Source organism: Chiloscyllium punctatum, chromosome 19 (genome assembly GCF_047496795.1).
Source record: "Chiloscyllium punctatum isolate Juve2018m chromosome 19, sChiPun1.3, whole genome shotgun sequence".
In the NCBI taxonomy this organism is placed as follows: Eukaryota; Metazoa; Chordata; class Chondrichthyes; order Orectolobiformes; family Hemiscylliidae; genus Chiloscyllium; species Chiloscyllium punctatum.
The window spans coordinates 84,765,215-84,788,313 of record NC_092757.1 but is presented as its reverse complement, the minus strand read 5'-3'; the positions used below and the strand labels follow the sequence as shown (position 1 = coordinate 84,788,313).

The 23,099-nt window shown below is 44.9% G+C and overlaps 1 protein-coding gene across 25 annotated transcripts in view; it reads right to left on the bottom strand.

Moving 5' to 3' along the window:
• Positions 1–23,099, bottom strand: part of LOC140491556 (RNA-binding protein Musashi homolog 2) — a 573,466-nt gene that overhangs the window by 511,198 nt on the left and 39,169 nt on the right. The gene's annotated exons all lie outside the window — the stretch shown is intronic.

Below are 23,099 nucleotides of genomic sequence, written 5' to 3'. Positions count from 1 at the left end.
ACAAAACCAGGATTCCTAAAATAGTTCAACATCTGTCAGGAACAGAATGTGCCCATAAGGTTGATGCCTGTGTTCCTTTCCTGGTAAACACCTTGTATTAGCAAACAGCAAGACACCTTGCAACAGCTGACTCACTCTGCAATGTACACAGCAAGCTCCCAAGCCTTCGCCCCTGGCCTGTGTTGAATGAGCCAGTCTCAGGTTGATGCCCAATGGAATAAAGCCGCAATGTTAAATTGGAGAGATGGGGTGAGCGATAGGGCATGACAACATAACCAAAGCGTTCCATTCCAGATAGCCAGGTGATGCAAACTAAACAGAACCTAAACGTTCCCCACTTTTGGAAGGATTTACTTAGAGACCTCCACGCATGCACCGCCAATCCCATTGACTGACTTTCAGTCTGCTCCTTTTTATTGAAGTACAACTGAATGACCACCACTTCAATAAAATTATAAATACAATTAATGTTACAATGAACAACAGTACCAAGGATGATGACACCATGAGTTGTTTTACGCTCAGCTGTCATTTACATGTCCCAATGTTAAATCCTTCCCAAAACCTGACAGCGGACAGTCCCATTGTCAGCCTTGCAATGATTACAGGCAAGGGACGTCCAAGGAAAGGCAACCCCAAAATAAACTCTTGCGGCTTTTGGAGAAACAGGACCATTTCACCTGATCCATCAGGAACCCTTTTGAATAGCAAAGGGAAGACCAGCAGTAACTGAGACTTCCCAGGTCCTCACCCTGTTCAAGGCCAGGCTCTGACTCATTGCTTGGCAACAGGAGATGGCTTGATGCCTCACTGTTAGAGCAACATCTGCCCTGGGGTTGCGGCACTGGAATATATAGGAGGCTGCATCCCACATGTGCACACACATGCATGGACATACACAAACTGTACAGAGACACACACATAGACAAAGATGCACAAATTTCAGAGACAGACATGCATGAGCCCACAGACATAAAACCTAAACACAAATGACACTGAGAAAAACATGTGCGTGTACACCTGCACAAATTACACAGAAACACAGACACCTACCAAGAGCTTAGATGCTTCTGGAAACACCTGTGTCAAAATGGCAGGGAGGGTTAACCACTGGCAGCTATCACCCAGACTAGAAAGGCTAGAGTCAGAAATTGCAGAGTCTCCTGCACTCACTTGGATGATGCTCCCACGAGGGAGCATTGATGATAACCCAAAGAAGAGGAAAGTAATGGTGAAACAGCTTTACCTCCTCTGCTAGCCAATGAAGTACATCTTTTTAACATGCAGTCAAGGTCTGCCAACAACAGAGAAAGAATCTGCTCACTCCATTTGGTGTATTGTGAGCAGACCTGGGCACCACTCCTTGGGAAGGATATATTGACTTTGGAGGGAGAACAGTATAGGTATACAAGAATAACTACCTGGACTTCAAGAGTTATGTTCTGAGGAAAGATTAGACAAACTAGATCTGTTTTCTCTAGAATTTAGGAGGTTATGGGGTGATCGGATTGAAGCCTTCAAAGATATGAACAGGAAAGACAGTGCAGATAATGATTAGCTACTTCTACTGGTTGGAGATTCCAGGATGAGGGAAATGTTCTGAGAATAGGAGTTCAATCTGGATAAATGCAAAGTATTGTATTTTGGTACAATCAATAAAGGAGTAGGGCTTCACCGTTAATGGTAGTGTCTTGTTGTAGAACAGAGGGACCTAGGGGTTCAGGTACATAATTCTTTGAAGTTTGCATCACAAAAAGACAGTGTTTAAAAAGGTGTTTGGCACACTTGCCTTCATTGCTCGGTCCTTTGAATATAGGAGTGGGGAACTCACGTTGAGGTTGTACAGGACTTTGGTGAGGCCTCTTCTGGAGTACAGTATCCAGTTCTGGTCGCCCAGTTATAGGAAGGATATTATTAGGCTGGGGAAGATTCAGAAGAGATTTATCAGGATGTTGCTGGGTATGGAAGGTTTGAGTTATAAAGAAAGGCTGGATAGGCTGGGACGTTTTTCACTGGACTGTAGGAGGTTGATACAAATTTATAAAATAAGGAGGGATATAGATAGAGTTAGTGGCAGCTGTCCTTTCCCTGGGATGAGAGATTTCAAGAGAGGCGGCCACATTTTTTAAAAGGTGAGGGCGAGATTTTAAAAAAAGACATGAGGGGAAAATTCTTTACACAGAGGTAGGTTCGCATGTGGAATGAACTCCCTGAGGAAGTGATGGATGTGGGTACATTAATAAAAGAAATTTGGCTAAATATGAATATGAAAGGTTTGGAGGGATATGGGCCAAGAGCAGGCAGGAGGGAGCAGTTTAGTTTGGGGCATTCTGTTTGGCATGGAATGGTTGAACTGAAGGGTCTGCTTCCGTGCTGTATGACTATGACTCTGCAAGAGATATTAGGAAGCACTTCTACACACAAAGGGTGGTAGGTGTTTGGAACTCTCGTCCTCAAAAGGCAGTGGACGGTGGATCAGTTGTTAATTTTAAATGGGAGATAATTTTTTTGTTCAAAGGTATGAAGGGACATAGGCCAAAAATTGACCATGATCTAATTGAATGGCGGACAGGGTTGGTAGGAGGGGGGTTAAAGGCCCAGTTGTGTTGCTATGTTCTAAGGAGAAAAGGAGAAGGAAAGATTCAAGGCAATATAGTCGAAAACTGCCTCATCTTTAATGGCACACAGCACCTGGTATTACAGTAATACCAGCCATTACAGCTAAATAAAAGATGTATGTTATATATAGTTTGGAGTACACTCTATAATCCACTGCACTCAAGTGGGCATTTTTGAAAAGTGATTTTTGAAAATTCTCGGACACCCACTGTGTTAACTCCCATGACGAATTCACTTTCACCACTCAATCCCAATCTACAAATCCTTTGTACACCGCTGAAAATCCATTTGAAAGTCACCATCTGTGCAAAGTGCAATTTTAATTTTTAATAAACATTATACTAAAGCGAATTAAATGATTCGAGCCAGATAAAACAACAGTTTGAGCAACCTGAAAATATAATTAAGCGAGTTCATATTTAAAATCAACACTGAAATTAACACTGAAATCGTCAGGTCATTTAGAAGTAATGGAATAAAATATTGAGAGAGAGGAGTTAATCTCTCTCACTGGCTGGCTAAGATTCTGTACCTCTCCCACACCTGGACTTTAACAGCTGACCATCGTGAGCTCAAAAGCAGGGAGCCAGAGATGACTGCTAAAAAGAAAGTCTTGCATTCAAATAGCGCCTTTGAGCCCTTCACAGCTGACTGGGCACATTCAAAGTGCCGTCAATGATGGAAAGGAAGAAACATGGGCAACCTCCTGCAGGCAGCAATGAGCTCATCTGTTTATGTGATGGTGCAGATTTGGTGGTGGGGGTTGGGGGTGGAGAATAAATTTTACTCCGAGGAACTCCTCTGCTTTTCTGGAAAGCAGTGTCTCTAGAATTTTATAGCCACTCGAGAGCAGAAAGGCCCAAAAGACGCCACCTCCAACAGGACAGCACTCTCTCAGGGCTGTGCTAGTGTCACCCCCTTCAGTTTTACACTCCAATCTCTGGAGGGGGCTTGAACCCACAATCTTCAGACTCAAGAGGCCAGAATTCTGTCCATCAAATTGCAGCTGACACCATAGTCATAACCAAACGTCAAACAATTTCTCTGTGTCAGAGGATATGATACTTGACTGGAAGTACCTAGGTGGTGGGATTGGGGTTTCTTTTTGGATGGGCGGAGGTGGTTATTATAGGAGATGGGAGGGGAGAGGGAATTTTACTGCAGATAGGTACTTCGTCAAGAGGGAACAAAGCAGATTATTAAAAAAAAACGAGACAATGTCTCTAAATAGAACACGCAGTCTCCTGCTCTGGCCTACTTACAATGAAAAATGAAAACTTGCTCTCTGCATTAGATTGAGACAGATACCAATGAGCAAGGCAGCTATGCAGAGATCAAGACTTAGCAAGGGGCCAGCTGTAAATGTCAGAATTTTCATAAGAATACCAGGAGCACTCAGGGGAGTTTGCACTCCACGTCCTCAACTAGAAAAGAACAGTTTTCAACAGTTTGTTTTGAAAAGGCGGTCTGAGAGATGTTGACGAGGAAAAAGGGTAAGCAAAAGGGCAATCTGTGATGCCTGTTTGAAATGGATGACTTTTATAGCCACCCGCTACGTCATCTGTACCAGGAACCCAGTTTGTGCCACAGCTCTTCAAGTGACACCAGCTCAGTGGCATACAATCTGACAAAAGGTAAACTAAAGGTAAAATCAGCCCAATCCCAGAGGGCCACAGGGGCGCTCTCTCATTACAGACACACACGAGTGGTGGTGGTGGTGGTGGTGGTGGTGGTTTAACCAGAGGATCACCGAACCTCAGGCCAAGGGAGAGGTTTTGATGGTGGGACCATCACGGCAACCTTAGCCAGTGCAGGAATTGAAACCACACTGTTGGCACCATTCTGCATTCCAAACCAGCCGTCCAGCCAACTGAACCACCTACCAAATCTGGGATGCACAGCAGGAGAAGTAAATTGAATGGAAGGAACTTGAAGCAAGTCACAAAAAGGGAGGAGTGTTTCCAAAATGAGGGGGAAGGAACAGGGGTGCGGATCAGATTGGCAGCTCTCTCGAAAGGGCTTGCACAAGACTGTGGGGGCTAAATGGCTTCCTGTGGTAGATCATTCTGAGCTTCCAGGAACTGAACAATTCCAGTTCATGGAAAGCAGAAATCAAAATGTCTTTATCCGGCTGCACATCTCTTTAAAGAAAGAGATCTAGGAAGGAGTGTGCTCTGTCGACATTCACTTTCCCAAACAGACAGAATCCACAGCCTAAAGGCTGCATCTCCCACATTGTGCCTGGCCTGAATGACTATTATTGTGGGCAACAGCAGACTGTGGAGAGCATCACAACTCAATATACTCCCTCTATCAAACTCCATGCATGAGCACACCCAATGAGATAGCTAGAAAATTAGCGACTCTGATCATGCTGGATGCACGTTTATTCGCTGAGGTGGAAGGTTCATTTTCAGACGTTTTGTCACCATACTAGGTAACATCAGTGAGCCTCCGGATGAAGCAGTGGTGGTGTAGATCGCTTTCTATTCGTGTGTTTGGGTTTCCTTGGGTTAGTGATGCCATGTCCTGTGGTGACATCATTTCCTATGGTGATGTCATTTCCTGTTCTTTTTCTTAGGGGTTGGTGGTGGTAAATGGGATCCAAGTCTGTGTGTTCGTTGGTGGAGCTCCGGTTGGAATGCCATTCTTCCAGAAATTCTCGCTAATTCTTATCATGCATTTATACAACACCTTTCACAGAAAGGTCCCAAGGCACTTCACAGGAACACTGAAAAAATGTGAGAGAGATATACAAAGAGATTTTAAGGTGGGTCCCCTAAAAATGTGATTCACTCAATGTTTTAGTTGCACAGTGGTATGGCACTTTAATCAGTGATGTGCGAGAGGCTAGAATGAGAGAGATGCAAAGAACTTTGACTAGTTATCAATCCCAACACTTAACTAAGGAACAGTGTGCTAACTGTAATATCCCAAAATCTGTTAGCATGATACAAACAAGAAGTCAACTACAGGGCCGGCACAGTGCGGAGGCAGAGGGGTATAAGTCTACTTCACTGAGCATGGTAGACAGTTCAGGTAGATCCCCAATATTGACTACACCATAGCCCAACTCTCTGCGGAAGGAGCATGTGCTCCAAAAGCTTGCAGTTTTCAAATAAATCTGTTGGACTATAACCTGGCGCCATGTCAATTTTGATTTTGCCTACCCCAGTCCAACACTGGGACCTCCACATCAATAATCCCAGTGTGCACTCTCTGCTATTTAATCTAACTTGGGTTTGAATTGAATAAGAGGTGCAGATTAACACCCCAGGGAAGTTCATGGGGTATGGAGTAGTGGGAATGCAAGAAAGACAGAGACAGAGAAGATAGCTCATACCAGCAAAAGCAAAACAATGTCCAACAGTGGACATGATTCTGCAATTAGACATATTTGCTGGATAATCACAAGTTTGGCAAGAATAACATTGGTAACCATTTCAGAAGGAATATGTTCACACACTGCATCTGTTTCAGCTCAACAAAACAGGTGATAGCCACGTGTTAGATAGGTTTTCAGGGCAACGCCTCGACTAATCAGTCAACCTGCCTCTTAAAATTTAAACAAAGCCTGCTGTTAATGGTTAATCATTAACTGGCTCATTCTCAAATGTTAATGTTTTTAACCAGAGTCCACCTGTCAATACACCTCTCAAAGTATAATGTTGCTGAAATTGGTATTCTTGCACGATGTCCTGACGAGGGCAAGATGAAAAACTTTAAAAGGAAGTGTCCTTTATCAGCAATACTCAAGCTTTGTCCTATTAACAAAAAGTGATGGAAACTATAAAAGGTCACACCTCCCAAGGGTGATACAGGATCCTAAACTCACGGACGTACATAAAGTAGTTTTGTTTGTCATTTCTATCATATACAACTGATACATGAAAATGAGAGACAGCATTCCTCAAGGACGGAGGGGCAGAGAGGAGGAGAATATGGAGGTGGAAAATTAAGGTATCTTCACTGCCACAAAGTCAAAATGCCATCACTCTCGAGAACTGTTCTAATCAACCTACTCAATGATGCTAAGATACATCTCTGGAGCAAATATAACTTGAACCTGGGACTCCTGGTCCAGAGTTAGGGATAGTATCCCTATATCACAAGAACTCTCTCTTCCACCACCACCCCCTCCCCTCCCTCCCTCAAGTCTCTTCAACAGCACTGTGGGGACCTTTCATACACTGAACCTTTTGGTCCAACACGTCCATGCTAGCCAAATATCCTGAACTGATCTAGTCCCATTTGCCAGCACGGAGCCCATATCGTTCTAACCCCTTCCTATTCATGTACCCACCCAGCTGCATTCTAAATGTTATAATTGTACCAGCCTCCAGCACTTCCAGGTAGAGGGTTGTTTTTCAGACTGGAGGCCTGTGACCAGTGGAGTGCCACAAGGATCAGTGCTGGGTCCTCTACTTTTTGTCATTTACAGAAATGATTTGGATGCGAGCATAAGAGGTACAGTTAGTAAGTTTGCAGATGACACCAAAATTGGAGGTGTAGTGGACAGCAAAGAGGGTTACCTCAGATTACAACAGGATCTTGACCAGATGGGCCAATGGGCTGAGAAGTGGCAGATGGAGTTTAATTCAGATAAATGAGAGGTGCTGCATTTTTGGAAAAGCAAATCTTAGCAGGACTTATACACTTAATGGTAAGGTCCTGGGGAGTGTTGCTGAACAAAGAGACCTTGGAGTGCAGGTTCATAGCTCCTTGAAAGTTGAGTCACAGGTAGATAGGATAGTGAAGAATGCATTTGGTATGCTTTCCTTTACTGGTCAGAGTATTAGTACAGGACTTGGGAGGTCGTGTTGCGGCTGTACAACATTGGTCTGGCCACTGTTGGAATATTGCATGCAATTCTGGTCTCCTTCCTATCGGAAAGATGTTTTAAAATTGAAAGAGTTCAGAAAAGATTTACAAGGATGTTGCCAGGGTTGGAGGATTTGTGCTATAGGGAGAGGCTGAACAGGCTGGGGCTGTTTTCCCTGGAGCGTCGGAGGCTGAGGGGTGACCTTATAGAGGTTTACAAAATTATGAGGCGCATGGATAGAATAAATCGACAAAGTATTTTCCCTGGGATCAGGGAGTCCAGAACTAGAGGGCATAGGTTCAGGGTGAGAGGGGAAGATTTAAGAGAGACCTAAGGGGCAACGTTTTCACGCAGAGGGTGGTACGTGTATGGAATGAGCTGCCAGAGGAAGTGGTGGTGGCTGGTACAATTGCAACATTTAAGAGGCATTTGGATGGGTATATGGATAGGAAGGGTTTGGAGGGATATGGGCCGGGTGCTGGCAGGTGGGACTAGATTGGATTGGGATGTCTGGTCAGCATGGACACGTGAGACCAAAGGATCCGTTTCCATGCTGTACATCTCTATGACTTCCTCTGTCAGCTCATTCCACACACATACACACTCTGAGTGTAAAAGTTGAGGTCCCTTTTAAATCATCCCGCTCTCACCCTAAACCTATGCCCTCTAGTTCTGGACTCCCCCACTCCAGGGAAAAGACTTTGTCTATTTATCCTATCCATGCCCCTCATGATTTTATAAACCTCTATAAAGGTCACCCCTCAGCCTCTGACGCTCCAGGGAAATCAGCCCCAGCCTGTTCAGCCTCTCCCTACAGCTCAAGTCCTCCAACTCTGACAACTTGTAAATCTTTTCTGAACCCTTTCAAGTTTCACAACATCTTTCTGATAGGAAGGAGACCAGAATTGCACACAATATTCCAACAGTGGCCTAACCAATGTCCTGTACAGCCGCAACATGACCTCCCAACCCCTGTACTCAATACTCGGACGAATAAAGGAAAGCAGACCAAACACCTTCTTCATTATCCTATCTACCTGCAACTCCACTTTCAAGGAGCTATGAACCTGCACTCCAAGGTCTCGGTTGAGCAACACTTCCCAGGACCTTACCATTAAGTGTGTAAATCCTGCCCTGATTTGCCTTTCCAAAAATGCGGCACCTCATATTTATCTAAATTAAACTCCATCTGCCACTCCTCAGCACATGATCAAGATCCTATTGTATTCTGAGATAACATTCTTCATTGTCCATTATACCTCAATCTGGCATCATCTGCAAACTTACTAACTATATCCCCTATTCTCACATCCAAATCATTAATGAAAATTACAACAAGCAGCCGATCCAGTAACTATTCTTGTGGCACATCGCTGGTCACAGGCCTCCACTCTGAAGAACAACCTGCCACCACCACCCTCTCCTACGATCTTCAAGCCAATTGGCTAGCCCCACCTTTAGCAAAATGGGGGAGGGGATCTAACCTTGGTAGCCAGTCTACCAAGCAGGACGACAGTGATTCAACCTTCAAGGACAATTAAGAATGGGTAATAAATACTGAACTTGGCAATAAAGCTTTTTAAAGAGCAACCAAACAAATAAAATTTTACTTCCTATTTTTTGTTGATAAAAAAGATATTTACAACACACTGTAAAACAGTGACCCACACTTCTGAGTCACACCAAGCTCAGCAGCACTAAACGTTCAGCAAGTGGCCAACTTCCACCCCTTGGATTCATGACAGTCAGTTCATTTTGCACACGGCCTGTTATGGATTATCACAACACAGGCTTCCTTCACCCGGGCACTCTCTTTGCCTGGCTCCTGATGTCATCAAATCCACTCCAGCCAGTTCCTTAAGCTGACAAAGCATCCACAGTGCCAGTTTGTGTTGACACAAGAGTAAAAGCGGCCTCTCTCTGCCCAGTGACGGACAGTGATGGAGGTTGCACGGGAGAAGGGGGTGGGGAGCAGAAGGAGGAGGAGGAAGAGGAGGGAGGAGGGAGGGAGAAAAAAAAATAATAAACTGGAAATTTTGCTTGGCACAACTGCACAAGAACTCTGCCTCGCAGAATGTTTGAAGTGGCTCTTTCACAGGGCATTTTAAGCTTACCACCATAATCCCACTTCAGAACCAGACAAAAAAAAATCTGAAAAGAAAATGGCTCAGTTCACAGTCCTTATGACATGGAGTGCAGAAACACAAAGCCAAGGAATAGAGAGAGGAATGAAAGCATGATCTAAACAATGGAACTTGCATATTTCGATCATACTCTTTGTGACCTCTGGAGTTTCCAAAGAAGCTCCAACCAATTAAGTACTTTTCTGAAGCACAGTCGCTGTTAAAATGCAAGAGAAATCATTCTTTTTGTACACAACAAGCTTTCACAAACTGGAGTGCCACAACATCCACATGATCAGCTTTATTTTTGGTGACATCAGGTGAGAGGACGGAACTCCCAATCTCTGCCTTGAAATACTGCCAGTTCTTTTCCCCCACAGACCCGAGAGGGTGAACAGAACCAGTTTGATGCCTCATTTGAAAACCGGCATCTCAGGCAGTGTTGTGCTCCCTCAGCATCAGCCTGGATCATGTCCTCGGGCCTGTGTGCTCAGCAATGCCAACTTCATTCCAGCTCAAACAGTGGGGTTTCTTTGGTGTCATGGTACTCTCACCTTGAGCCAACTACTTGGTCATTCACCCATGTATTTTCAAACACCCACCCAGCAATCTACAAGCTTTTATGGAAAAATTAAATAACCAACCAGAAATAGTATCCATTGCAAGCGAGGGGGAGGGGTGGCTAGGGCTACAGTGATAGTAGTAAGACCATAAGACATTGGAGCAGATATTAGGCCATTCAGCCCATCGAGTCTGCTATGCCATTCAATCATGGCTGATAAGTTTCTCAACCCCACTCTCCTGCTCTTCTCCCTGCAACTCTTGATACTCAAGAACCTATCTATCTCAGTCTTAAATATACTCCATGACCTAGCCTTCACAGCCTTCTGTGGCAATGAATTCCATATACCCACCACTGTCTGGTTTATCGCCGTTCTAAAAAGGTCTTCCTTTTACTTTAAGGCTATGCCCTCTGGTCCTGGTCTCTCTATTCAATGGAAACATCTTCCCAACATCTACTCTGTCCAGGCCATTCAGTATTCTGTATGTTTCAGTTAGATCCCACCTCATCCTTCTAAACTCCATGAAGTATAGAGCCAGAGTCCTCAAACGTTCCTCATATGTTAAGCTTCTCATTCCTGGAACCATTCTCATGAATCCTCTCTGAACACACTCCAGGGCCAGTACATCCCTCCTGAGACATGGGGCCCAAAACTGCGCGCAATACTCCAAATGTGGTCTGACCAGAGCCTCAGAAGTACATCCCTGCTTTTATATTCAAGTCTTCTCAAAGTAAAGAGGTAGTGCGCTCTAACTCTGAGCCAGGAGGTCTAGGTTCAAGTCCCACCTGCTAGGGAGCTGGGTCATAACAACTCTGAACAGTCTGATTAAAAGTATTTCATCAAGGGACTCTCCCATTTCAGGAATGGCTCTTGACAAAGGAGGGGGAACCACACACACGCACAGTTTTCTTGTTTTAAGACACATATCAAAGTTTAATTCTTGGAAACTTCAGGACGATCCAGTAAGGTTTGATAATCCGAGGGTGGTGAGTAAATGTGGGGAAAAATTTTTTTTTCACTTTCAATCTGACCGGGGTTTTCATTTCTAAGCAATGACACCAAAAGAAATTACCACAAGGAAAACCCCTCAGCCTCTTACGATCAGCAAGACCTGTATACTTGTGGCTACCTCAAGCAATCATTGAGCTCGACTGATGATCTTCATCACAACACTTCCAGAATTCACCTCTCCCACCTTCTCTCTATTTCTTGCTAGCACTGTGTCTTTGTCTGTGTACATGCACAGACATCTCTGTGCGCGTGTCTCTCTCTGTGTCTGGGTGGAGGGGTGGGAGCAATGAGGTAAATTCCACATCACTGTTTTTGCAAGCAGTTGATACTCTTGGATAAATGGGGAGTAGCCCCCAACTTCACTGGCTGTCTTTGGCACCAAGTTGATGGCAGTGAGCGCGAACAAGTCAAAGTACCTCAGGGGCTTGCTGTTGACGGCTTCAGAATGGCTGACCAAGAAACACTCTCATGCTTACCACCTGCCATCAGCCATATCCCAAAGGTCCACAGGCTGATGTTGCTAAACAGGTTGAACATGAACACCTTTTGCTTGGCTGTCAACCCTTGGCATGGGACTCAAAGCCAGAGCTCTTTGACCAGAGGTAGGGACGCTGCCAATTTCACCACAGACCCTCAGTCATGATATATCCTTCCAAAAACAAAATAAAAAGGATCATAGAACCCAGAGATCAAGATTAAGAGGAAGAATCACAAACCCACTCCCTTCAGAATCCAATACTAGTCAGTTGTCCCAGCAATTACCTCCCACCGTCCCTGCAACCTGACCCAACACTTCCCTTTCCCTTTGATCCTGGGTACGGGTCGCTGAAGATGGTTTTTTTTCGTTCCAGTGTAAAAATCATTTGTCGTTGGAAGCATGGGAGAGTGATATTTTCTATGCTCATCGGAGAGGATTACAAGAGACACAATGTCATTTGTCAAACAGAATCAAATAAATGGTTCAGCAGCAGGAAATGAATTGTACGGCAGGAGGAATCTGAGTGCACCTCTTTGTATTATTTATCTCTCTTCCCCCCTCCCCCCCCCCCCCCCCCCACCCCTCCCAAAGGGAATTGGGGTCTCAGTTCTTCAAAAAGCTTTTCCCTCCCTCCCTCCGACCACCTGCCCAGCCCAAACCATTGATATTTTAACAATGCTCGTCCACTGAAAAAGTCACTGAAGTAATTAATTCCTTGAAGCATTTTGAGACTTTGCCACAGTAAGAGTGAAATGAATAAAAATTCTCTGCCTTCATCCCACCCTTTTTTAAAAAAAATCCCCTGATCATGTGTTCATTGCTGCCCCCTTCCCGCCTTCATCACACTTTACCTTCCGGCAATTCATTCAGAGTGAGAGATCCTCTGGTGGTGCTACAGGTAGTGTTCCTACTTTTGAGACAGAGGCTCTGGGTTCTGATCCCACCACAGCCAGGAAGGTGCATTCATAACAAAACAGGTGAAACCACCCTAATGCATGCCAACAGCATGTGGAAAGAGCAGGAGAGACTCCTGGTCAACCAAGCAAAAGGCAAGCACATTGGAAGCCTTCATCATCACCATTATAGCTCCTGCACGAAAAAGTATACATTCCCACAGCAACACGGACTGCAGGGGTGGACTGGCCAGTGTGAACCAGATTGGGGTCAGCACCACTAGGTTCAATCCCCATCTGGGCTCGGGTTGATCCAACACTTGTTTCTGTGCCCCTACCCACTGTAGAGGACGTGGGGTCATGGGTCAGACCTGCCTACGTTCAGAGACTCAGAAGACTGCTCATAGAGAGACTGGAACAGAGAATCTAGGCAGATACATCACCGCAGCAGCTGAGGGACTGCCCTCTGTGGGAGGCGATACTAAACCACCTGCTTGGGTCAACGAGAACTACATTACCCCAATAGCAGAAGAGGGGCATGGGGCATCGTCTTGGTTGAAAGTCATCCCTCAACTAACGAGGCTAAAATAGAGTAGGTGTTCACTATCACCTTGTTGTTATTGGGATCTTTCTGTGTACAAACTGGCTGCAGTTTTCCCAACATTTTGCAAGAGTGATCACATTTTAATAGTGCACTTTATCGACACGAACACCTTGTGACACCTTTAAGCCCCATTATTGCCACTTAGTTCTATCAAAATAGTTTTTAAAAAATGCCAAGAATCACGGTTAAAGTCATTCATATGGTCAACAAAACAAAGTTCTCTCCTCTGGTGAAGTGCCAGTCCAAATCAAGGTGTATAGCCCCATGGAATCACAGAATGGGCACCATGCAGAAGTTTGGTCAAATGCGTCTGTGCTGTCTTTCATCGATTCACCTTTGGCCTACACCCCACAGAACCCAAAATTGGAATAAGAACACTGGAGGTGGAATATCAGGAAAGATTTCCTCATATATCGGATGGCGAAAATCTGGAACATTCTTCCTCTACTCCCAGCCCCCAACAAAAAAAAAGCTACTGAAGGCTCAATAACAAAAGTAAAAAGAAACTGGTAGACTTCCGCCAGACAAGGGTACAAACAGCTATGGGGCCAAAGCAGGCACATGGAGTTGAGATGCAGATTAGCAGTGATTCAATTCCCTAAAAGCAATCAAGCTGTGCCTTGAATACATGCAAAGGCTGAGCATCCACAGCTTTCTTGGTACAGAATTCCAATGAGTCACAGACGTCTAAATGAAGACACGTATCTTCGTCTCAGTCCTAAATAGTCAACCCCTCAATGTGCAACAGGAACTACATCTCTCTCTCCTCCCTCCCTACTCTCCCCTCTCCCTCCCCTCCCCCCACTCCCCTCAGTTCTGGACTGTCCCACCCAGGGATACTGCCCCATGTTATAATAAACATACCTGGGCTCAGGGCCAACACAGCCCAGGAACAATGAGGCTCATCAGTCAACAAAAAGAATGAGACATGTAAAAAAAAGAGAAAAAAATTCAAATTGACTTGCTCCTGGGCCAGGTCAAAGTTTGTTTTTTTGAATGGGTCTTACGATGGGCCAGTGGTGGCTCACATAACAGCAAAAATCAAGGAATCAGACTGGGATCTAATTAAGTGCCAGGTTTCCTTAATACCAGCTGTCCTGGGACTTGCTGCTTGAACAGACCTTTACCGCTCCGGCAAAACAACTGCTGTAAAAAGTGGGGTGATCTGTGTTAAACTGTAACAGTGGTTTCAGGAGAGAAAGGTAATTCTGAATACCAGCAGAGAGAGAGCATGGAAACAGACCCTTCAGACCAATCAGCCCATGTTAAACATGTTCCCAAACTACACTGGTCCCTATATTTATGCTTGGCCCAACCTCCTCCAAACCTTTCCTATTCATGGCTTTTAAATGCTCCAAATATGCATGCATCCATCATTTCCTCTGCCAGTTCATTCCACATAAGAACCAGTGTGTAAAAAAAAAATTGCCCCTCATTTCCTTTTAAAATCTTTCTCCTCCCACCTTTAAAGTATGCCTCATAGTTTTGAACTTCTGCCTCCTTAGGGAAAGGATCTTTGTTGTTCAGTTCTATAGCTCAACTGGCTGGATGGCTGGTTTGCAAATGCAGAGTGATGGCAACTGAGTGTTCAATTCCTGAGGTCACCAGGAAGGACTCTCCTTCACAACCTCTCCCCTCATCAGAGAGGTGGTGACCCTCAGGTTTAAACAACTATCGCTAATGAGATTCTGGCAATTTTACCTTTCTGTTGGCAGAGCAACCAACCCAATGGACACAAAGTTGGCATCTCTAACATCTGAAGTGTTAACTATCCAAGTAAAAACGCAGACATCTGTAAGGAATACCTCAAAAGGTGAACCACAATTGGCAATTTTGTCCCTCATAGCACCTTTAACATGGCTAAACATTCCAGAGCACTCAATTCGAAAAAAGTGACACCAAGTCACATGTATCCCGCTCCGGCCGTGTATTCCAGGCTCTTCAGCCAGAGAAGAGTTATCCAGAACTCGGGAATGCTTCACTTGAAGCAATGACAGAAGCTGACCTCGTAAATTATTTGGGAAGACAGACAGACACAGTTACTATAAAGTAAGGAACTCGCTAGGTCAGAGACAAAAGGTGCGGGTGTGGGCTTGAGCAGGGTTGCACTCTCCAATATGAGTGGGAACAGTCATGATGAGGCTCAACTACCTCCTATCTGAACTGTATGAAGCAATGAGTGAGAGAAAAACCTCAATGGAGAACCATTCAAGGGTGTTACTTCTATTTAGGAAGAGAAGCTGTGACCCTGTTCATGTTGAGTTCAAGAGCAGAGCAAAGCCAGGTTGAATCGATGTGGGAGGGGGACCACAAGGCCAAAAGGTAAATGAGATCCCAAGCTGCGAGTGTGGGTTGGCTCTGCAGAGGCTGACAGTTGGCAATGAAGGAGTTAAACATGCCCGGTGAGCCTCAGGAGGAGGTGGCAGTCAATGAGAGAGCTACCTCTCCAGATCGTCCCCCCACACCACAACAGGGCCCTGCCAATCTCACTGGGGTTACCACCTACCAACCGGACACTCCACAGCAACCACTCGACGTCAAGCCAGGGCTCTGCCTTTTGTTGGGTCGCCATGGTGACCAAGAAACTCCCTCACACACAAAGAAAAGCCAGGCCTCCAATGCACGGTGCAGTAACCCCAACAGAATGTGTTCACTTAACTTCAAGTAGTGAGTGCGTGCGTGCAAGCAAACAAAACAAATCAAGGTGGCACTTGGCTCCTTTTCCCTGTACACCAGGCCTGGGAATTGTCCCGGTTCCTGGGGAGAAGGGACCGCTGCAGGACGGACTTTGTTTGGGAAACATTAAGCCAATGATTCTTGGGCTACGTAACACTTTGGGATTCACATGAATAAACTTTGCATCACAGTATAAACTAATTTCCTTCTTTCTCCAATTGTCCTCCACAACAATATTATCTTTCTCTTTGAATTCTTTACAGAGAAACTGCAAAGATATCCAACTTTCATGTAAAGTGAGTTGATGCACACTTGTCACTGTGCATCTGGTGCAGGTAATTTTAAAACAAAGTACAGGACTTTTCTCTCTCTCTCTCACTGTTCCTAACCCACCCCCACTCCAACCAGCCAATTCCACTCTCCCTGTTAATGAGCACCTTGTGTTGTTGCCAAACAGTGGATTCTTGTGGTACCTCCTTAATTCCACCTCATGGGATCAATGAGGCGCAATCACTGCACAGCAAGACTGATTACAATTAAGAAAAAGTCCAGGCAAGAGGCTCCTGTGGTGCACTGGTGGTGTCCCTACCCTTGGATCAGGAGGCCTAGGTTCAAGTCACACCTGCTCTAGAGGTTTGGCATAGCATCTCTGTAACCGACTGATTAAGACAGAGACAGAGATACTATGGGGTCTTGTGGTGCAGTGGTAGTGCTATGCCTTTGTGTAAGGAGGTCTGGGCTCAAGCCCCACCTCTGAAATATAACGTGTGTTGTAGAGAGAGTTAGTGTTTGGCCCCAGCACTCAAATGCCTCCAAATGGCGAGGAGAAACAGATTGGCCACGCACCTCTCAAACAAAATAATCAGTCTGAAAGCAGCGGCATTAGGGGAAATCCACACGTTTTAGATGTTTTGCAAACAACCTTTTCAGAGATATTACGCACCTGTGGAGCAGGTGGGACTTGAACTTGGGCTTCCTGGCTCAGAGGTAGGGACACCACCACCTCACCACTGGAGCCCCCTACCAGCCTGTTTGAAAATTAGGCCAAAACAAAACAGATTTGTTAATGACACTCTCCTTTTTTATGTATATTTTTGATAGCATGATCTGTTTCCAAAAATTGGAGGTGTAGTGGACAGCAAAGAATGTTACCTCAGATTACAACAGGATCTTGATCAGATGGGCCAAAGGGCTGAGGAGTGGCAGATGGAGTTTAATTTAGATAAATGTGAGGTGCTGCACCTTGGAAAGGCAAATCAGAGCAGGTCTCACTTAATGGTAAGGTCCTAGGGAGTGTTGCTGAACAAAGAGACCATGGAGTGCAGGTTCATAGTTCCTTGAAAGTGGAGTCACAGGTAGATAGGAAGAAGGTGTTTGGTATGCTTTCCTTTATCGGTCAAGAGTATTGAGTACAGGAGTTGGGAGGTCACATTGCGGCTGTACAGGACATTGGTTAGGCCACTGTTGGAATATTGCATGCAAATCTAGTGTCCTTCCTATCAGAAAGATGTTGCAAAACTTGAAAGGGTTCAGAAAAGATTTACGAGGATGTTGCCATGGTTGGAGGATTTGGGTTATAGGGAAAGGCTGAACAGGCTGGGATTGTTTTCCCTGGAGTGTCAGAGGCTAAGGGGTGACCTTATAGAGGTTTATAAAACCATGAGGGGCATGGATAGGATAAATAGATAAAGTCTTTTCCCTGGGGTGGGAGAGTTCAGAACCAGAGGGCATTGGTTTAGGGTGAGAGGGAAAAGATATAAAAGAGACCTAAGAGGCGACTTTTTTCACACAGAGGATGGTGTTCATATGAAATAAGCTGCCAGAGGAAGTGGTGGAGGCTGGTATGATTGCAACATTTAAAAAGGTATCTGGATAGGTGTATGAATAGAAGGATTTTGAGGGAGAAGGGCCAGGTGCTGGCAGGTGGAACTAGACTGGGATAGGATATCTGGTTGGCATGGACGGGTTGAACCAAAGGGTCTGTTTCAGTGCTGTATATCTCTATGACTCAATGACTAATTCACAGTTTCACTCGTAACAAATCAAATCAAAAGGTGGTCAGTCCCTGTAAAGGCGTTGAAAAATGTGTTGCTAGAAAAACAGAGTGGGCCAGGCAGCATCCGAGGAGCAGGAGAATCAACGTTTCGGGCATAAGCCCTTCTTCAGGAATCGGGCACCGTTTCTAACTTATTTACTTGGAATGATTTTTTTGGAATTAAGCTTTGAAGAGAAACTACTAAATAAATTGGACTTACTTAACAGGCACACGTAACCAGTTCCTTTGTTGAAGCTACAAGCCATTCTATCGGTGGACTCTTGTGGAAATTACGTATCAAAGAGAACCAATTAAAATAACATTATATAACACACACCTCACCATATTCACAAACATCTATCTCACACACCCCATATCAATTCATACTTTACTGTGATTCACAACCCCCTGTCTTACACACCCTAACCTCTCTTTACAAATACACCTCCCATAAAAGCTTCAATTCACACGCCACCTTCATTTCAATCCTCCTTTGTACTTGCAACCTTCCCGTAACTGGAGATGCAACTCACTCCCTCTATAGTATTCACCTGTCCCTATTACAATCCTCCATTAGAAGCATCTCAATTTGATGAGGACCATCTGTCATACACACATCTCCCTCATTACAATACTTCATTACAGCTCAGTTACACTGACATAATCCTAATTACACCACACTTACACTCTGTTGCAAGGCTATTACATATTTCAAACCTGCTTCCCAGAGACTAATTTATTGGTGCTCACTCAGGGAAGGTAGAGTAGTGGTTGTGTCTCTGAGCCAGTAATCCTGACCGACAATCTAGAGGGAACGTACTTTGAATCCAAACTTAGCGTTTGGTTTCAGAAAATTCTGTGATCTGTATAATTGTGAAACCATTATCGTTAAAAATTGTGGAAACATCTGATTCACTCAAGTTCTTTTGAAATGGAAACCTGGCGTCCCTTTCAGCCTCTATGTGACTCCAATCCTACACCATCATAGCTGGCCCTTCAGTAATCAAACAATCCACTTGGTTATTTAAAATAGGATCAAGGAGCAGTCAACAAATGCTGGTGATGCCAGAGACTGGATGCAAAATGATGCATCAAGAGACAGAGGGCTTCCCTAGTGATATGGGAATATATCAGACATTCCCTCACATATACACAATGCAGCAATCTCCCTCACACAGAAATTAAAACACATACCAAGTCAGTAAGGCGGGACTAGAGTCATATGTGAAATAGAAACAGAGGGGGCATGTTGGCAGGTTCAAGTATGATTGGAAAATTAAAAGAATGAAGGGGGCGAATCTTATAGAATCGTACAAAACGATGAAGGGAATAGATAAGATCGAAGCAGGGAGATTGTTTCCACTGACAAGTGAAACTAGTGGGAATAGCCTCAAAAATAAAGGGGGAGCAGGTTTAGGACAGAGTTGAGGAATAACTTCTTCATCCAAAAAGTTTGTGAATCTGTGGAATTCCCTGTCCAGTGAAGCAGTTGAGGCTTCCTCGTTGAATGCTTTTAAAGGTGAAGATCGATAGCTTTGTGAACAGTAAAGGAATTAAAGGTTATGGTGAGTGGGCAGGTTAGTGGAGCTGAGTCCATGAAGAGATCAGCCATGATTTTACTGAATGGTGGAGCAAGCTAGAGACACCAGATGGCCTATTCCTGCTCCTGGTTCTGAAGTGGTGTCTTAGGGAGATCACAACAGTAAAAGGGAATACACAATAAATGGGAATATATCAAGAGGGTTGAAGTAGTGAGATCTTGATGTGCAAGTGCGCAAGTCCCTAAATGGTAGCAGTACAGGTAGCTAGGGTTGTAAAGAAAGCAAATAGAATACTCTCCATCATCAGAGGTGTAGAATAAAAAAAGTAGGCATATAATGATCAACCTGTCAAAGACACTGGTGAGGCTAAACTGGAGTACTGTGCGCAGTTCTGGTCATCACATGACAGGAAGGACGTAATTCCTGTGGACAGAGTGCAGAGAAGATTTACCAGTATGTTGCCAGGGCTGGAGAATTGTAGCTCCGAGGAGAGACTGAAGAGGTTGGGGTTGTTTTCCTTGGAACAGGGAAGGCTGGGCAGTGACACAATTGAGGATATAACATTGAGAGGGGTAGGGCATAGAGTAGACAGGAGGAACCTGCTTCCCTTGGCAGAAAGTTCAAAACCCGGTGGTCACAGATTAAAGCAAAGTGACAGAAAGATAAGGGGGGGCATGGGAAAAAGTTTATGTACACAGAGGGTGGTAGGCATCCAGACTTTGCCTCCACCGCCACCACCACAGGGAGCAGAGACCATCAACTCTTAAAAAGTACCTGGACTGGCACTTGATGTGTTGCAAGCTACAAGACTGTGGGCCACGTGCAGGAAGATGGGATTAGAAAGGGCACCCGGGTGTCTTTATGTCAGAATGGACAAGAGGGCCGAATGGCCCCTTCTGTGCTGCATCATTTCAATGACTCAATTCCCGAAGGGTCAATGGATTGAACCAGGAGAAAAAAAAAAGTGAGGACTGCAGATGCTGGAGATCAGAGTAGAGTGTGTGTTGCTGGGAAAACACAGGTCAGGCAGCATCCGAGGAGCAGGAGAATCAACGTTTCGGGCATAAGCCCTTCATCAGGAAGGGCTCATTCCTAATGAAGGGCAGCAGTTTATAGGGTCATTTTCTGGTGTAAACCCCACGTGTGTTCAAAGTCAGAATACACACGCTGTTCCAGTGCACAATCTGAGGCACTGCAGTAACTGCCTCTTGTACAATACCAGTTTTTAAATAAAAGCAGCCTGCTGCTCTAGTTACCATGACTCATTCAAGTCAAGTCCAGACCTCCATCCACTGAAGATCTCACTTAGCTCATGAAAATCAATTAGCAGAATGAAACTCCAATTTCCGACTCTCTGTTTGGGCATGTCCTTGCCTTCCGCTTGTACACACAACAGATTTCACCCGGCGACAGATATTTATTTTTAATTAAACTTCCTGCACCACTCACAAAACAGGGCATTCGCTCATAGAGCAAGTATCATCAGCCAAGATTCCAATATCCTGATATAATTAAGGGAGAGCAAAGGAAGGTGGAGCTGACGCAGGAGTTCAACTTTGACCTTGGGTTTACCACAGAAATCCCAACGTCTTATACGGGAGCATTGGACAACAGAGTACAAATCCTCAGAAACTCAAGTACAAAACCAAACCTGCCACTCCAGTGCAGTACTTGAGGGAGGTGCAGCAATGTCAGAGATGCCGCCTTTTGAACGGGGAAGATAAATCAAGGCCTTGCCTGACATTGGAGATGGATGCAATGCATTCAAGGGCAAGGGCGCTCTCTCTGGCAAGCAGGCCAATATGATACCTGAGCCCACTAAAGAGATTATGTGATCACTAGCTCATAGTATTGGGAGCGTGGTCCGCACCTCACAAACGATTACTGATTCTCAAAAGTACTTAACTAAAAAAAAAAGTGCTTTGGGACATCCTAAGGATGTGAAAGGAGCTATACAGGTTCTTTTGCAAGTTATTTCAATGCTCATTCCTAGGAAAAAGCATTCCGTGGCCAACATTGAGTCCAGTCATAACTAACTTCTTAGATACATACAAAAACCTTATTCACTCCCGGCACAGTTTCTACCCTGCTCCAAGTAGCAGCAACACTGTCTTACAACCCTCTGGTAATGGCAGGATCAGTGAATATCCTGACTACACAGCAGGCAGCAAAACCTGTTGAGGAAGTGGTCAGTGCCTCTAATGTACATCCCACTTCCCTTGTCCCCCAAGACACGGCACCATCCATCAGCAGCCACTGAAGTACAGTTGAAGAGAGATTTTCTGATTTATGATAGAATCTTTGCACGGATCATCATTTACAAGAGGGACTTCAACAATCTACCAAGCTTCCAGCGACACACCTTCCAAGATACAACCACTACCAACTAGAAGGGCAAGGCAGTAGATAGATGGGAAGACCACTGCCCTACAAGCTCCATAACAAGCCAATCCCCATCCCGACTTGGAAATGTATCACCGTTCCTTCACTGTCACTGGGTCAAAATCCTGGAATTACCTTCTCTTGTCGGGTCTACCTACAGCACAAGGGCTGCAGCAAGTCAAGAAGGCAGCTCACCACCACCTCCAGAGCCAGAACTATAAACATTGGCCCAACCAGTGACACCCACAATCCATGACCAAATATTTTTGAAAAGAAAGTATTTTTGGACAATTGGGTAAGGGTGGCCGTGCATAATTCTAGGTGAATGAGAAACAAGGTGAGAGCACTGACATCCCAGGCTCCAACTGTGCAAAACGCTAACTTGGCAAAGTTAAACCTTTTAAAGTCAGAGGTTTCCAACACAGAAAAGTGCCCCTCAGCGCCAGTCAAAAATCATCGAACCATTCTAATTCCATTTTCCAGCACTTTGTCCATAGCCTTGGCATCACAAGTGCACATTTAAACGTTTCTTCAATGTGATAAGGGTTTCCTGCCTCTCCCAACCTTACAGGGCAGTAAGTTCCACCCTCTGGGTGAAAAATAAAATCCTCAAATCCCCTCCTGCCCCTTACCTTCAATCTAGTCAGAATGGGTGGGTTGCTCTTCGGAGGGTCGGCGTGGACGAGTTGGGCCAAAGGCCCTGTTTCCACACTGTAAGGAATCTAATCTATACCCCAGTTATTGATCCCACCAGAACAGAGAAAAGTTTCTTCATGTTTACCCTGTCCATGTCCCTCACGATTTTATACATCTCAATCACAACACCCCCGTCCCCTCCTCAGTTTCCTCTGCTCCATGGAAAATAACCCCAAGTCTGTCTAATCTCTTTGTGACCAAAACTCTCCAGGCCAGGATACATCTGGGTAAGTCTCCCATGCTCCTTTTGCATGAGGCCAGTATCCTATCTTGATCACACTGATTGTACCGGGCACCTGCACAATCTCCCACCTGTCAAGACCAGTGCAAACAGCTCAGGAAGGCAGACAAAAATCCGGAAACAAAAATCCAGGGGAAAAAGCTGTCTGAGCAGATACATATGCTTGACTGCACAGGCCTGACTCAGTCAGTCTCAGCTTGGGAGGTACTCCCTCCTTCAAAATCAGAGGGTCACCTTTTTTTTATAAAAATCATTTATGGGATGTGGGTGTCACTGGCCAGGTCAGTATTTATTGCCTGCCCCTAATTGCCCAGAGGGCAGGTGAGAGTTAACCAATTTGCTGTGGGTCTGGAGTCACATATCGGCCAGACCAAGTGAGGATGGCAGATTTCCTTTCCTTTAAGTCCATCGGGAC